The sequence below is a fragment of the Paroedura picta genome, chromosome 2 (genome assembly GCF_049243985.1).
Source record: "Paroedura picta isolate Pp20150507F chromosome 2, Ppicta_v3.0, whole genome shotgun sequence".
In the NCBI taxonomy this organism is placed as follows: domain Eukaryota; kingdom Metazoa; phylum Chordata; class Lepidosauria; order Squamata; family Gekkonidae; genus Paroedura; species Paroedura picta.
The window spans coordinates 105,327,329-105,344,051 of record NC_135370.1 but is presented as its reverse complement, the minus strand read 5'-3'; the positions used below and the strand labels follow the sequence as shown (position 1 = coordinate 105,344,051).

The following is a 16,723-nucleotide window of genomic DNA, read 5'->3' as shown; positions in this document are numbered from 1 at the left end:
TTCTGGAGTTCAACCTGCTGCTGAGCCCAGCCTTACCAAAGCACTGGCATTATACCCCATTGTCCGTTTTGGCAGCAGCCTCCTTCACCACAGCTCTGCAGAAGTAACTGCACATGGAGACTTTGCCTTTTGGGGAAGTGTCCATTTGCCTCACCACAGGTAAAGAGAGGTTGAAGTGATGCTTGGGTGGGGAAGAATATGGAGGAATGGGGGAGCAGGAGGAAAGAGAGGTTACCAGGACCAAAGCTGGCTTGGTATATTGGGGGAAGGGTAAAAGTTTGCCCCTTTTTCTTTTTCCGACTGAAGTCCTTTACTTTACTTTTGCTTCTACCTCCTCCCACCACCACCTACTTGACTGATTTTCACCACTGAGTCAGCACAATGGAAATGATTTCTCTTACCATGGTGGGGGTGGGAAAGTGGCATACATGGGTCTCCCCCCTGACTTCTTTAAAGCTTTTGTTGACTGGTGGTCTCTGATTTTAGCCAAGGTGTTTACTCAAATTAAGAACACAGATAAATTCCCAGAAAGCTGGAAGACAAGTATTGTAGTCCCAAGGGGATAAAACAGACCCATGTTACTACTGTCCATTTAGCTTGCTAAACATCTCCTCTAAGATCTATGGTAAACTGGAAGACTGGGTTGAAAAAACAATGAAATTTATCCACATGAAGCAGGATTCAAAAAACGACATTCCACAATTGACCACTACCAAACGCTTTATCATCTGGCAGCATCTGGAATGGATGGTCCAACCAAAGCTTTATTTGTGGCTTTGTTGCTCTATCATCAGCCTATGATTTGATCAATAGGGAGAAGCTCTGGCATAGAATAAATCTAGATGTGCCTCTCGTACCTCTTGTAATAGTTACATTCAGACACATTTGCAAAAATTAATGTGGGACCATCAGGGTCTCCAACTAAGGATATATCAATTAAAATTCAAAATAAATTTTTGCTAAACATCTGGAAGAACAGACTTCCTCGGGAGGTGATGAGTTCTCCTTCTTTGGAAGTTTTTAAGCAGAGGCTAGACAGTCATCTGGCAGAAATGCTGATTTTATGAACTTCGGCTGATGTGCCAGTGTTTGTCTCTTATGGCCCTTCCTTGCATACCCAGGGAATTGCTGATTGCTGCTGTGGTGGGGGGAATCATTTTTTGGTGGGGGGAATCACTTGGGCATGAAACTGGGTTCACTGTGGGTGGTTGGGTTCACTGTGGGTAGCTGTGAGTTCCTGTATTGTGCAGGGGGTTGGAGGCCCCTTCCAACTCTATGATGCTATGATTTTATGAAAAGGAGTCCAGCAAAGATGTATCCTGACTCCCTTGCTCTTTAATTTGTTTATCAGTTATATAGTTATATAGTGCAGAGATTAGACAGCCCTCAATTTGTTGCACCCTCTGTAGGCCAGCAGAAAATCTCAGTCTTGTTTTATGCAGATGATATGACCTTCTCTCCTTGACTAAAGTGGGGCTAAATGGGCTGCTGGATAGATTGGGCGGTGAGGAAACTTTACTGGCCATACCCCCAGTGCGGTGTGGAAACTTTAAGCACCTATTACCAAAAAACAAAAGTCATTGTCTTTAGAAGAAAACGGAAAATATTAAGTTGGAACATACAAGGCTCCCAAATCAAGCAATGTAAATCATATAAGTACTTAGGAGTTACATTCTTTGAGAACCTGCCATGGGATGCCCACAAGGTATCCCTAAAAGCCTCAGCATTAAAGACCATGGGGGCAATTATGGGATTTTGCTGTACAAAGAGGTGGTGCCTCATAGAGGGTTATCAAATTGTTCACAAACAAAATCATCACCAGCTTACTGTATGGCCTCAAAGTTTGGGGAAGGAAGGAGCAAGCACTTTGTGGCTTAGAATCTATGTCTCAGAACACTATTATGAGACATGTCTTTGCACTTCCCAAGGGGATCCCAGTTGCTTAGATGAGGGGAGAGCTCAGATTTCCCTTTTAGAGCCTGCACCCATCTAGTCCTACTAAAATGGAAGAAATATTGTCTTCTGCTGACTCTTTTAGCCCCCAGTGCTTTAACTCTGCTATAGAAGCGAAGGGTCTGTTTTCCACCTGCTTAGATGGTTTTATTTCACATTATACTGTGTCAGATGACATTACCGGAACTAAAAAACAATAAAGGCCTAAGAGAGTGTGTTTTCCTCCAGGATGCAAAACTAGATAGATCTTTAATTGTGCAGTACTGATGTGCTCCGTGGTTTAAGACCTTTAAACAAGAGCATAACAGAGCCCTGTATTTGGTCAATAACAATGTAAGTAAACTAACGGTAATATTTTTGGCCCTGAGATTTCAGCCAATTCCTTATTGGGACATATGCTAAATTCCCCTTTCACAACATTTCTGTATTTGTTGGAATTCAATAGTTGAAGGTCTTCCACATTATCTATTGGATTTTGTAACACCTTGGTATTGGCTGCAAGAAAGATTCGAGCTGGCCTTGTGACAAATACAGTGGACTTCTTGAACAGCTGATGAGCAGAGTGTATGGGTTAATTTTTTTTGTTTTAGTTAATAATTGTGATAGTCATCTTGAACTTATCAACTGTTTTGTCTAATTTTACTGTGCATTTGATCTTGTGACAGCCTATGGTCTAGTACAATAAACTTTGTTTGCTATACTTGCATATGTGGGAGAAACCACTGAAGTGCACTGATAATGGGGCTGATGCAGTAGATGTGTGAATGGGTAGTGGTGGTAGAGTCCACCTCACTTAATTCTTTTTCTGAGAAGAGGGGAATCTCTGAAGCACCGCTGCACTTTTTCTCCCCCTACCACAGAGAGAGGGGGCTGGCAATATGATTGGGGAGAAAAAGAGGAACTAGAGATATTGTCATGTAGTTGATCATGACCAGTCCCAGCTGGAGCCTTAGTTATGTGCAGCTTTCATAATAATGTTTGTTTTGTATTATATATTTTCTTTCTCTCATTTTAACCATTATACATTTACATTAATTAATTAAAGCTTATGTTGATGTTTGTAGAAATGTGGTCATAATTATTTGTAGAAGCTAATGTAGCTTTTTAATAAGTTTCTTTTCCTCAAGTGATAAAAATATTGGTTAACAGTTTTCTACTAGTCTACTCTACAGATCCTCTACAGGCCTGGAGGATCATTGTCCATGGGGTCGCGATGGGTCGGACACGACTTCGCACATAACAACAACAACAACTCTACAGAATGGCTGTAGCTGTCACATGGCAAACACTTGTTCAACCTGGATCTTTGAGTCCATTCTTATTAAACTCTTTGTGGACTGATGAACCTAATTCGAAGTACATAAATCACAACATATGCAAATTAACTTTATCTTTCAGGCTAGTCATGGTAAGCTCAACCATGACTTTAACACTATAAATTCTGTCAAATCAGTGGAGCATATTGTGTGTCTTTAAGATTAAAACATCGTATGAGTCAAACAACAAAACAGTGTTAGAATAGGCTCTGTACTTTTTAGGGAGCAACAAAATGGCCAAATGACTTGTGACCTGTACACACTAGCTACAGTATGCAAATCTTGCACATAATTATTGCTTTGCTTATGTATAGGTAAACTGGAATTCTTGCAGGATGCGAGCTGTGGAATGCATATCTACCTGTCCTTAGCAGATGAATTGTGGATCTTAGAGATCTCCAGGCCCTACATGGAAGTTGGCAACTCTAGCATACGACTATTACATTAATATGCAACAGTCAAGTTATAGGTGGGGACAGAGTGTGGTTAGACACATCAGTTCTGGTGACACAGGAGGAGAGGGGGGCTGGGTGGCATCATTTCCTGTGATGTGGTAATGAGAGTAGCCAGGTTACATCTGGAGGACATGTCTAGGTGACATCACTTCCAGTGACTTGTTACTTCTGGAGATCATGGCAGGGGTGTGTGGCCAGCTGACATGACTTCCAGGGCTCCTCAAAGCCTGAAAAAATATTTCAGGGGCTCCTCCATAATTAGAAGGTTGAAAAAGGTTGAAAAAGGCTACATTAGGTTAAGGGGATGAAGATGAGCCCCTCAGGTCGGAAGGTGTCCAATATGCTACTGGGGATGAGCAGACGGCTAGTACGAGTAGCACCAGAATGAATGAAGCGACTGGGCCAAAGCCGAAAGGACGCTCAGTTGTGGAAGTAACTGGTGGCGAAAAGACAGTACAATGCTGTAAAGATTTTTATTCCATAGGAACCTGGAACGTCAGATCAATGAATCAAGGCAAGCTGGACGTGGTCAAACAAGAAATGACAAGACTGAACATCGACATTTTAGGAATCAGTGAACTAAAATGGACAGGAATGGGTGAATTTAATTCAGATGACCATCAGGTATACTACTGTGGACAAGAATCTCGCAGAAGAAGTGGAGTAGCCTTCATAATCAATAAGAGAGTAGGAAAAGCAGTCTTGGGATACAATCCCCAAAATGACAGAATGATCTCAGTTCGAATCCAAGGCAAACCATTCAACATCACAGTGATCCAGGTCTATGCCCCAACCACTGCTGCTGAAGAGGATGAAGTTGATCAGTTCTATGAAGCCCTACAACACCTTCTAGAAGCAACGCCAAAAAATGATGTGCTTATCATCATGGGGGATTGGAATGCTAAAGTAGGAAGCCAAAAGATAACCGGGATAACAGGCAAGTTTGGCCTTGGAGTACAAAATGAAGCAGGGCACAGGCTGGTAGAATTTTATCAAGAGAATACAATGGTCGTAGCAAACACTCTTTTCCAACAACCCAAGAGACGACTCTACACATGGACATCACCAGACGGTCAACACAGAAATCAGATTGACTATGTGCTCTGCAGCCAAAGATGGAAAAGTTCTATCCAGTCAATAAAAACAAGAGCTGATTGTGGTTCAGATAATGAGCTTCTTGTTGCAAAATTTAGGCTTAAATTGAAGAAAGTAGGGAAAAGCACTAGGCCACTCAGGTATGAACTAAATCATATCCCCGACGAATACACAGTAGAGGTGACAAATAGATTTAAGGAATTAGTTCTGATAGACAGAGTGCCTGAAGAACTATGGACGGAGGTTCGCAACATTGTACAAGAGGTAGTAACTAAAACCATCCCAAAGAAAAAGAAGTGCAAGAAATCAAAATGGCTGTCTGAGGAAGCTTTACAAATAGCTAAGGAGAGAAGGGAAGTCAAAGGCAAGGGAGAAAGAGAAAGATACACCCAATTGAATGCAGAATTCCAGAGAAAAGCTAGAAGAGATAAGAATGCCTTCTTAAATGAACAGTGCAAACAAATAGAAGAAAACAATAGAATGGGGAGGACCAGAGATCTTTTCAAGAAAATTGGAGATATGAAGAGAACGTTTCATGCAAAGTTGGGTATGATAAGGGACCAAAATGGTAGGGACCTCACAGAAGCAGAAGAGATTAAACAAAGGTGGCAAAATTATACAGAACAACTATACAAGAGCGAGCTTAACATCCCTGATGACCACAGTGGGGTAGTTACTGACCTGGAGCCAGACATCCTAGAATGTGAAGTCAAATGGGCCTTAGGAAGTCAGAGCAACAATAAAGCTAGTGGTGGTGACAGCATTCCAGTTGAACTATTCAAAATCTTAAAGGACGATGCAGTAAAAGTGCTACACTCAATATGCCAGCAAATTTGGAAAACTCAACAATGGCCACAGGATTGGAAAAGGTCAGTTTACATTCCAATCCCAAAGAAGGGCAATGCCAAAGAATGTTCAAACTACCGCACCATTGCACTAATTTCTCATGCTAGCAAAGTTATGCTCAAAATCCTACAAGCTAGGCTCCAGCAATATGTGGACCGAGAACTTCCAGAAGTACAGGCAGGATTTCGAAGAGGCAGAGGAACTAGAGATCAAATTGCCAACATACGCTGGATCATGGAGAAAGCTAGGGAGTACCAGAAGAACGTCTACTTCTGCTTCATTGACTATGCTAAAGCCTTTGATTGTGTGGAGCACAACACATGGTGGCAAGTTCTTAAAGAGATGGGAATAGCAGAGCATCTTATTTGTCTCTTGAGAAATTTATATGCAGGACAAGAAGCAACAGTGAGAACTGAACATGGAATCACTGACTGGTTCAAAATTGAGAAAGGAGTTCGGCAAGGCTGTATACTGTCGCCTTGCCTATTTAACTTGTATGCAGAGCACATCATGAGAAATGCGGGTTTAGAGGAGTCACAAATTGGGATCAAGATTGCAGGGAGAAATATCAACAACCTCAGATATGCAGATGATACCACTCTAATGGCAGAAAGTGAAGAGGAACTAAAGAGCCTGTTGATGCGGGTGAAGGAGGAGAGTGCAAAAGCTTGAAACTCAACATCAAGAAAACAAAGATCATGGCATCCGGCCCTCTCAATTCCTGGCAAATAGATGGGGAAGAAATGGAGATAGTGACAGATTTTATTTTCCTGGGCTCCAAGATCACTGCAGATGGGGACTGCAGCAAAGAAATTAAAAGACGCTTGCTCCTGGGGAGGAAAGCTATGGCAAATCTAGACAGCATCCTAAAAAGCAGAGACATCACCCTGCCAACAAAAGTGTGTTTAGTCAAGGCTATGGTCTTCCCAGTTGCAATGTATGGCTGCGAAAGTTGGACCATAAGGAAGGCCGAGCGACAAAGAATTGAGGCTTTTGAACTCTGGTGCTGGAGAAGACTCTTGCGAGTCCCTTGGACTGCAAGGCGAACAAACCGGTCAGTCCTAGAGGAGATCAACCCTGACTGCTCTTTAGAAGGCCAGATCCTGAAGATGAAACTCAAATACTTTGGCCACCTCATGAGAAGGAAGGACTCCCTGGAGAAGAGCCTAATGCTGGGAGCGATCGAGGTCAAAAGAAGAAGGGGACGACAGAGAATGAGGTGGCTGGATGGAGTCACTGAAGCAGTAGGTGCAAACTTAAATGGACTCCGGGGAATGGTAGAGGACAGGAAGGCCTGGAGGATCATTGTCCATGGGGTTGCTATGGGTCGGACACGACTTCGCACATAACAACAACAACAAGGTTAAGGGGTTCATGTGAATTTCTGGGATGCCTTTTGAAAAAAAAATGGCATGTTTCCTACTACTTCACCAAGCAAAGATTACAGCTTTCCTCCAGCCTATGATAGAATACAGGTAATGCTTTCATGCAGAACAATATTTGAGGCAAGTAAAGCACCTGCTCCACAAGCACTTGTAACAACCCCGAATATTTTTATTCTCTAGTGATAAGCTTCATGTATCAGACAGGAATGCAGATGGCTGTGTTCAGCTGGTACAGATGACAGCTACCTTAAATCTCTTCCAATAAAGCTTGTTAATGCCCCATGATAAAATACTAGGCAGTCAGTTTAACTTAAATAGACAATATTCATGCTACATTAACTTTAAAGTCCTCATAATTGTAGGGAAATCAAACAGAAAGCAAGGATTCTAATAGATTTTTTCTTAGAAAGCACCATGCTGCTTTGAAATAAAATGGGTCATTTACCATTACAGCCACATAGATTGCTTGCTAAATATACTAATAGGATATCCCACAGGAAAGATCCAGTCTGTTTCATACATTTCACGGGGAAAGAAATTGCCAGACATTATGTGGGTAGTAGACTAGGATATATGCATTACCTTGCACAATGGCAAGGATATGTGGCAGCAACCCAGCGACACTGTCAGTCCTCAGCCAGAGGATTTAATTAGGTGTGACAGGAGCAGGAGGTCAGATCTAGAGGCCCCCAATTTCTAGTATCTATTTGACTATCAGGTATTGGCAGAGTTTAGATATGCAAAGAGTAATAAAGCACCAGACCATTTAAAAGAATAAAACAGTTTTATTATGAAGAGAAACAGCTTTGTATAGGAAGACGAGAGAAAGAATTAGTCCTAGCAGCCTATCTGTTCTGGAGACAATCTGGGAGGAAGTGTGCTCAAAAGAGCAGGAAGTCTCTAATTAAGCCAATCCACTGAGAGGGGGCATGAAATGGGGGACTGTGGCGAGTTCAGTGGGGATGAGATGCCATGGCATCTGTTCTAACACTACCCCAATTCAACTTGCTGGAAGGGAAGGGAGTATGTGAAGGGTGGGCGCTACTCAAACAAGAGCTATTGCATGCTCAATCAATGACTATCCCAGAAAGACGAAAACACTGCAGGAGCTCTAAGAAGCCTATTTGGATGAACAGAGCACTTCAAGAGGAACTAAGAAAGAAAAGGAAAATGTTCAGGGAATGGAGGGAAGGACAGAGCTCTAAAGAAGAGTACCTACAGGTTACTAGGCACTGTAGATCAATCATCAGAAAGGCCAAAGCTGAGACTGAGCTAAGATTGGCCAGGGAAGCCCATTGTAACAAGAAAAGATTTTTCAGTTATGTGAGGAGCAAACGTAAAGTAAAGGAGGCAATAGGCCCACTGTTGGGTGCGGATGGACAAACTCTAACGGAGGATGCAGAAAAAGCAGAAAGGCTTAGTGCCTATTTTACATCTGTTTTTTCCCACAGGTCAAAGTGTTTAGGCACATCTAGAGACGGCCGTATCCATAGTGTCTGAGTGGCAGGTTAACATGGATAGAGAGGTTGTCGAGAGGCATTTAGCTGTACTGGATGAGTTCAAATCCCCTGGTCTGGATGAAATGCACCCGAGAGTGCTCAAAGAACTTTCCAGAGAACTTGCACAGCCCTTGTCCATCATCTTCGGAACCTCTTTAAGGACTGGAGATGTCCCGGAGGACTGGAAGAGAGCAAACGTTATTCCGATCTTCAAAAAAGGGAGGAAGGATGACCCGGGAAACTACAGACCAGTGAGTCTGACCTCTGTTGTGGGGAAGATAATGGAGCAGATATTAAAGGGAGCGATCTGCAAACATCTGGAGGACAATTTGGTGATCCAAGGAAGTCAGCATGGATTTGTCTCCAACAGGTCCTGCCAGACCAACCTGGTTTCCTTTTTTGACCAAGTAACAGGTTTGCTGGATCGGGGAAATTCGGTTGATGTCGTTTACTTGGATTTTAGTAAAGCTTTTGACAAGGTTCCCCATGATGTTCTGATGGATAAGTTGAAGGACTGCAATCTGGATTTTCAGATAGTTAAGTGGATAGGGAATTGGTTAGAGAACCGCACTCAAAGAGTTGTTGTCAATGGTGTTTCATCAGACTGGAGAGAGGTGAGTAGCAGGGTACCTCAGGGCTCGGTGCTTGGCCCGGTACTTTTTAACATATTTATTAATGATCTAGATAAGGGGGTGGAGGGACTACTCATCAAGTTTGCAGATGACACCAAATTGGGAGGACTGGCAAATACTCCGGAAGATAGAGACAGAGTTCAACGAGATCTGAACACAATGGAAAAATGGGCAAATGAGAACAAGATGCAATTTAATAAAGATAAATGTAAAGTTCTGCATCTGGGTCAGAAAAATGAAAAGCATGCCTACTGGATGGGGGATACACTTCTAGGTAACACTGTGTGTGAACGAGACCTTGGGGTACTTGTGGATTGTAAACTAAACATGAGCAGGCGCAGTGTGATGCAGCGGTAAAAAAGGCAAATGCCATTTTGGGCTATATCAACAAGGGGCTTCACATCAAAATCACAAGATGTCATAGTCCCATTGTATACGGCACTGGTCAGACCACACCTGGAGTACTGTGTGCAGTTCTGGAGGCCTCACTTCAAGAAGGACGTAGATAAAATTGAAAGGGTACAGAGGAGAGCGACGAAGATGATCTTGGGCCAAGGGACCAAGCCCTATGAAGATAGGTTGAGGGACTTCGGAATGTTCAGCCTGGAGAAAAGGAGGTTGAGAGGGGACATGATAGCCCTCTTTAAGTATTTGAAAGGTTGTCACTTGGAGGAGGGCAGGATGCTGTTTCTGCTGGCTGCAAAGGAGAGGACACGCAGTAATGGGTTTAAACTTCAAGTACAATTAGGCTAGATATCAGGAAAAAAATTTCACAGTCAGAGTAGTTCAGCAGTGGAATAGGCTGCCTAAGGAGGTGGTGAGCTCCCCCTCACTGGCAGTCTTCAAGCAAAGGTTGGATACACACTTTTCTTGGATGCTTTAGGATGCTTAGGGCTGATCCTGCGTTGAGCAGGGAGTTGGACTAGATGGCCTGTATGGCCCCTTCCAACTCTATGATTCTATGATTCTAAGATTCTATTTTGAATCACAGAGGCTGGAAATCCTTCTATATAGTATGAAGGAAACATAAAATGGAGATTAAAACAGGATTTGATAAGTTTATGGGAGACAGATCTATCAGCAGGTGTTTATAAGACTATCTGCACAAAATGGCTACCACTACTTTGCTCTGCTTGAACTTCCCCTGTGCATCTGACTCACTATTATGGGATGCACATTTAGGCCTAATGGATCTTGGTCTGTTGTTCCGTCTGTACTGGCCAGGAACACTAGTAGCATCTTAGAAGCCAACAAGAGTTTCAGGGTGGAAGCTTTCACGAGTCAAAGTTCCTTTTGTTCGTAAGGTGTAGCTGGCCTACTATAGACAAACATCATTAATCAACATTAATCAAAGCCTTTACACTTTACATAGGCTCCTTGCCCCACAGTCATTTCTGTTCTTTAGACTTTACCACAATGCCCATTATTCACAAGTTTTCTAGTCACTGCCCCTTTACATAGCCAGTCCTTACTAAAACAAATTCACTTTATAAACCAAATATATCATGCAATATTCAGCTATGCACCTTTGTGATTGCATAATTTGCATTTCTTTAGGGTTTCCTTGACATTTTAATTTTATTGTTTTCTTTCCACCCTATCAGGATCCTTTGTCAGTTCACCACCTGTCCAGCCTCAGATAGTGAGGGCAGCTGAAGCAGGACCTCTGAAGATGAACTGGTAGGTTCATATGGGATGATATGGTCCTTGAGGTATGTTGGTTCAGGCAATGCAGGGTTTTAAAGGTCAATACCACCACAATGAATAGAGTTTAGAAGCAAGTTCAAAGCCCCTATAAGTGGAAGAAGACAGGAGCAATATGGTCCCTATTACCGACTCAACACTCTGCCCATAGCGTTGTGTATCACCTTTAGCTTTCAGATAGTCTTCAAAGGCATCCCAATACAGAATATAGTAATATAATCTAGATGTTACTATGCACAACAGACTTCTAGTTAAAAAATACAATACATGAAGGTAGACTGAATTCATACAGTGGAGCTTATGAGAAGAAATAGAAACTTCCTATTAAAATGTATCATCTTTAACTGCTCCTGCAGAGTGGAATAAATAAGAGAGTAAGCCCTAAGGGGGAGGAGAAAGGGCGGGCTCTGTCCAGGATAAAGAGGGCCCAATCAGGAGCCACGAAGCGGGTACTGATTGGGCCCTCTGAGTGTCACTCCAGGGCCAAGCAGCCAATGGGGAGCTGCGCAGAGTGTGGCTCCCCATTGGCTGCTTGGCCAAGCCTTGCCTTGCCCACCCAGGGACTCACCGCACACGAGGAGAAGCAGCTTTCCCTGACGGTGAGTACTCCCGGTGGCTTCCCCTCGCCTTCGCGAAAGGAGCAGGGACACAGCGTCACAGACCCTGCTCCGTTCCCGCCTGGGGTCCCTTCCCACTGGCCATTCCCCGCTGCTGCTTCCCCGCACCCAGACACACACACACACATACACAGCCTCACCAGCCAAACCCACTTGGCCACCCCCCCTTGCCCTGCTGCCGCTTCCCAGTGACTACAGATAGACACACACACACACACAAAACCCTGGCCGTCCCCCCCATCGCCCTGCCGCTGCTTCCCCACCCCACACATCCACGCACACACTCCTCTCTACCCCCCTCTTTCCTCCCCACCTCCCCCTCCCGATTCGCCCCCCCATTCCCCCTCCAACCTACACCCCCTGGCCCCTCCCCTTTCACCTACCTCTCTGCCTGCCATCCTTTCTTCCTTCTTACTTCCTGACTTCCTCTATTTCTCCATCTCCTTCTGTCTGTCTTTCCCTCTCACTTGCTTCCTGTCTCTCTCCTTTACTTTCTTTCTGCCTTCTACCCATCCCTTCAACTACCCCTTGCCCTTTTTTCTCCCTCCCCTTCCTCCTTTCCTCTTCTTCCTTCCTTCCCCACAGTCTGTTCTCCCCCTCTGCTAGGGCCCGCTGTATTTCTTCGACAGTGGGCTTATTTTCTAGTTCTAAAATAAATGAATAACCTTTTCATAGTATTTTTATTTACACACCTGATTAGTGCTACTCTTTCTTTTATTTGAACACTGAATCTTCAGTTCACATCAGTTATATTCAAGATCTAACTAACACACAGTGTCAAACATAATAAGTCAGATTCTATTCCAGATTCTAAAATTCTAAGAAGCACTGATCTAGGGCTCAGAACTGAAGTTCAAGAGTTGGACTTCTTTCAGTAGTCAAGAGATCTACGTCAAATGCAAATGCCAGGCACACAAAGGTCAGACTATCTAACACACCAGACAACCCACGCATAAGAACACATTGCCATACTTCTCACACAGCAAGGAATATGAGTCACTCATTACCCATGAACTTACAGGTATCTAAGATCAAAACTATTTGAAAAAGCATACGTTTATTTTAATTAACTTTTTTTTTAATTTAAAGATCCAGATAACTATGACTCTTCACAGTCTGTTACATTTAATAGCGCTATATGCTGTCAATTGTGACTGAGTATATACAGTGGTGTTTAAAAAACAAAACACAAGATGTCAGTAGTCATATATGAGGGTAAGTGAAAAAGTATTGCTACAAAATCATAGAAACTCTTATTAAATAAAAATATTGAAATGTGAAGCTATTGTTTCTTGGCACATCCTCCATCTATACACTTCTGAAGGCAGTATTTCCATCTCTCTAACCATTCCACAAAGAATTCTGCACTCTTCAATTCATACCACATCAAAATCTCAGTTTTGGCATTCTCAAGGGACTCAAACTGTGTCCCTTAAAACATGTAAAAACTTTTTTTGGGAAAAGGAGTTTGAAGAGGCAAGATCAGAACAGTAGGGTGGAGGAGGTAATGTTCCCCAGTGAAATTCTTGTAGTACAGTCCTTGCGCCCTTAAAGAATGAGCAGGTACATTGTTGTGATGGAGGAGGGGAATCCTTGATGCAACTTTCTTGGCCTTTCCTCACCAATACAGTTTTCAATTTTATTAGAACTTCTGTTGCCTCAGAGCAGCGGTTCTCAACTGCTGTAACGCTGTGATCTCAACTATGGCGGTGGGGGTGGTGCACATGTGCAGACGCATGCGCAGGTGTTCAATTATCTGAAGGCAGCATGAAGGCTGTCAGTGCTGTGGCTCCACCACTGCACGCCATCACCGCTGGCTGCTGCCATCAACCTGTTCTGGCAACCCCATGGAAGAGGCCAGGTGACCCCACTTGGGGTTGGGACCCCGAGGTTGAGAACCACTGTCTCAGAGGGTCAGACCAGAACCAATGGGTTGAAATTAATTGAGAAGAATTTTAGGCTAAACATCCTGAAGAGGTTCCTGACAGTTAGAGCAGTTCCTCAATGGAACAGGCTTCCTAGGAGGTGGTGGGTTCTCCTTCTTTGGAAGTTTATTAAGCTGAGGCTAGATAGTCATTTCACAGAAATGCTGATTTTATGAACTTAGGCAGACTGTGAGTGGCTGGGCAGGAAGGAATGTGCAAGTGTTTGTCTCTTGTGGCCCTTCCTTGCATACCCAGGGTATTGCTAATTGCCATTAAGGGATAGTAGGTGAATTCCCTCCAAGCCAGGCTGGATTATGGAGATTTTTGGTGGAGGTTTCACTTGGGCATGAAATTAGAGTCACCTTGGTTGGCAGGCAGTTGTGAGTACAGTGGTACATTGTATAGTACATTGTACAGTGGGTTGGACTAGATGACCCTGGAGGTCCTTCCAACTCTATGATTCTTCCTAATAAGCCCCTGTGATCTTCCTTTGTCCTTCACAAAAAATAATTTTGTTTGGGATAAATGTTGTATTTGGAATAAACCTGTGCATGTATGAATTACCCTGGTGCATAAGGTTGCACTAAATGCCACCAATTCCTCCCTCAGGACTTTTTAGAGTTTCCCCTCCCCTCGTGCTGATGCTTAATCAAATCCATCGCATAAGTTTATATTGCTTTCTAATATCACTACATCACAGCATTTAGTGAGTACCAACACAAAAATAGCCATATGTCATAACTTAGTCAGATTTGGTCTGCATTAAGATTTGGTCTGCAGACAGAATGGAACAAAATTTTTGATTTTAGAATACTGCGAAACACATCAGTTATATATGTTCAGTAAAACTATTATCTGTATTAGGTTTAAGTATTTTACAACAGGTCAGTAAAATAGGAATGCACTGATTGTTGAGTATCATGAAGGTTGTTTTGCAAGGATCAAGGAACGTAGACAATGGAGATGATCTTATATGTGCATTTGGGCTCAAAAAGTATTGCTGATCTCATCTTTCGTCTCCTGTTTGGTTGCAAGCCTTCCATTACTGTCCTTTATCATGGATTGTTAAAAAAAAATTAAGTGACTTCTGAAGAGAAATGTACAACAGTTGAATATAAATATACGTGTTGTGAGGAATCACAGTGGTTAACTTGAAGGCTGAGGGAAAGAAATCACTGTACTGGCAATTACAGAGAAGGGAAAGAAATCTTTGACAGAGGTAAACTTTAGAAATTAATAAAAAGGAATTTTATTGAAAATAAATCAAAAAGGTCCCTAACAACAAACAGTTTAATCTAGAGCACGCATACAGAAGAAAATAGAGATGATTGGGTTTTGATAGAGGAAATAGGCCAATTAAAAAAAAATTACTGCCTGATTTATTTATTTATTTATTTTCTATACTGCTCTCCCCTTACGCTCAGAGTGGTTTACATAAAATTTCATATGCATATATTGAAAAATGGTGATAGTAACATAACAGTTGTTCCAAAATTAAATGTAATAGATTATAACAAAACATTATAACAGATTCACAATTTTCAACTTTTAACATGAACCTGTTGGAGGTCAGCATGGCTCAGATCATGGAGGATGTTTGGAGGACCAACAGATGTTGAGTCAGCCTCAAAAGAAGGAGCTTCTTTTAATAGGCCCTGAGGAATTGTGGTAGTTCAGGAAGGGTCCTGATCTCTTCACAGAGCTCATTCCATCATGTGGGGCCAGGACTGAGAAGGCTCTGGGCCTGGCTGAGGTCCAGCGTGCTTCTTTGGGGCCAGGGATCACCAGCCAGTTGGCGGTGGCAGAGCATAGGGCTCTTTGGGGGTATAGGCAGTAAGGTTGTATGTGGCGGTGTGCTAATCGGTCGCTTCAGGCCGCCGCAGCCAGCGCCTCACTGTGGGGGGGGGGAGGGAAGGTGCGCCATGCACCATCCCTCCTGCCTGCGGTGAGATGCTGGCTGAGGCGACCTGGAGCAGCCAATTTGAATGCCACCACGCACAACCTTAATAGGCAGAGAGATGGTCTCTCAGATACACTGGGCCCAGACCTCATATGGCCTTGAAGGTGATTACCAAAACCTTTAGCCTGACCCGGAATCCAACTGGAAGCCAGCAGACTTCTCCACCGTGCATTTGCGAGGATCCTGGCCACAGCATTTTGGACCAGTTGCAGTTTCCAGATCAAGGTTAAGGGCAGGTCTGTGTAGAGCAGGGGTAGTCAAACTGCGGCCCTCCAGATGTCCATGGACTACAATTCCCAGGAGTCCCTGCCAGCAAATGTTGGCAGGGGCTTCTGGGAATTGTAGTTCATGGACATCTGGAGGGCCGCAGTTTGACTACCCCTGGTGTAGAGCGAGTTGCAGAAGTCTAGTTTAGAGGTGACCGTTACATAGATAACTGTGGCTAGGTGTTCTGGGGCCAAGTAGGGTGCAGTAGCTTAGCTTTTGATATCCAATCCTGTGCTGCTTCCCTTCTTCTTAGCTGGGTGTTCCGTTCCCTCCACTTTCCATGCCTTCCTCTAGGGGCGTTTCCTCCTTCTGTTCTCTGTTCAGAGAGCTTCAGAACTTCCTGCAGATGCTAGCCTTGTGCTGGCCTCGTTAAGGCAGGGAGAGGGGGAGGCGTAGACTGTTCTTTCCCTCCCGGGCTTGCTGCATCTCTCCTTTGTTCCTGCTTCTGCCCTTCAGGCAAGTATACTTGTCTCCACCTTCCTGTCTTGTCTGGCAGCTGTTTTTTTTTTATACCTGCATATAAGCCAAGGGGGACTTTTTCAGCTTTAAAAAAGGGCTGAAAACTCGGCTTATATGTGAGTATATACAGTATCTGCAACATTAATTTGGCTAACTTGTTAATGGTGTATAATTTAGTATCACCCTGCTCTGATTTGGGGCAGTTTAGCACACAATTTGAAGCTCAAGGTTTAAAAGTATTAATTAAATCATGTAACCATTTTAACATAAGCAATAAAGTGTTGTAATCACTCTTAAAATACATTGTTCACATACACATTGTTAGCAAGGCTGTCTTTCAGTAAATTGTCATCTGAAACCACCTGTTAGTTCTTTTATCCTTACATTAGCTCTGTCAATGACATTCTTGCAATGCTTCCCTTGAATTTCTATCCTCCTACTTCACTGTCACCATTTAAGTTTGTTTCCCTTAAGAACACACTTCAATATTTCTTTGAAGCTTGTGGGGTTTAGTCATATTCAAACACATGCCAGACATCCTGGATGGTCATGCCAAATTCTTCCCAATGGTCTTGTAGCAACAATGCTTGTGATAGATATAGAAAGCTGC

General features: G+C 43.2%; 1 long non-coding RNA gene across 2 annotated transcripts in view; it reads left to right on the top strand.

Moving 5' to 3' along the window:
• LOC143830089 (uncharacterized) overlaps nucleotides 1-16,723 on the top strand; it is a 37,001-nt gene that overhangs the window by 7,650 nt on the left and 12,628 nt on the right. The window contains exons 1-2 of one of the 2 annotated variants that reach the window (XR_013228345.1): nucleotides 101-159; nucleotides 10,786-10,861. This is a non-coding gene — a long non-coding RNA (uncharacterized LOC143830089). Of the gene's footprint in view, nucleotides 1-100; nucleotides 160-10,785; nucleotides 10,862-16,723 lie in introns of those variants that run through there. The other variant, XR_013228346.1, reaches the window with a different exon arrangement.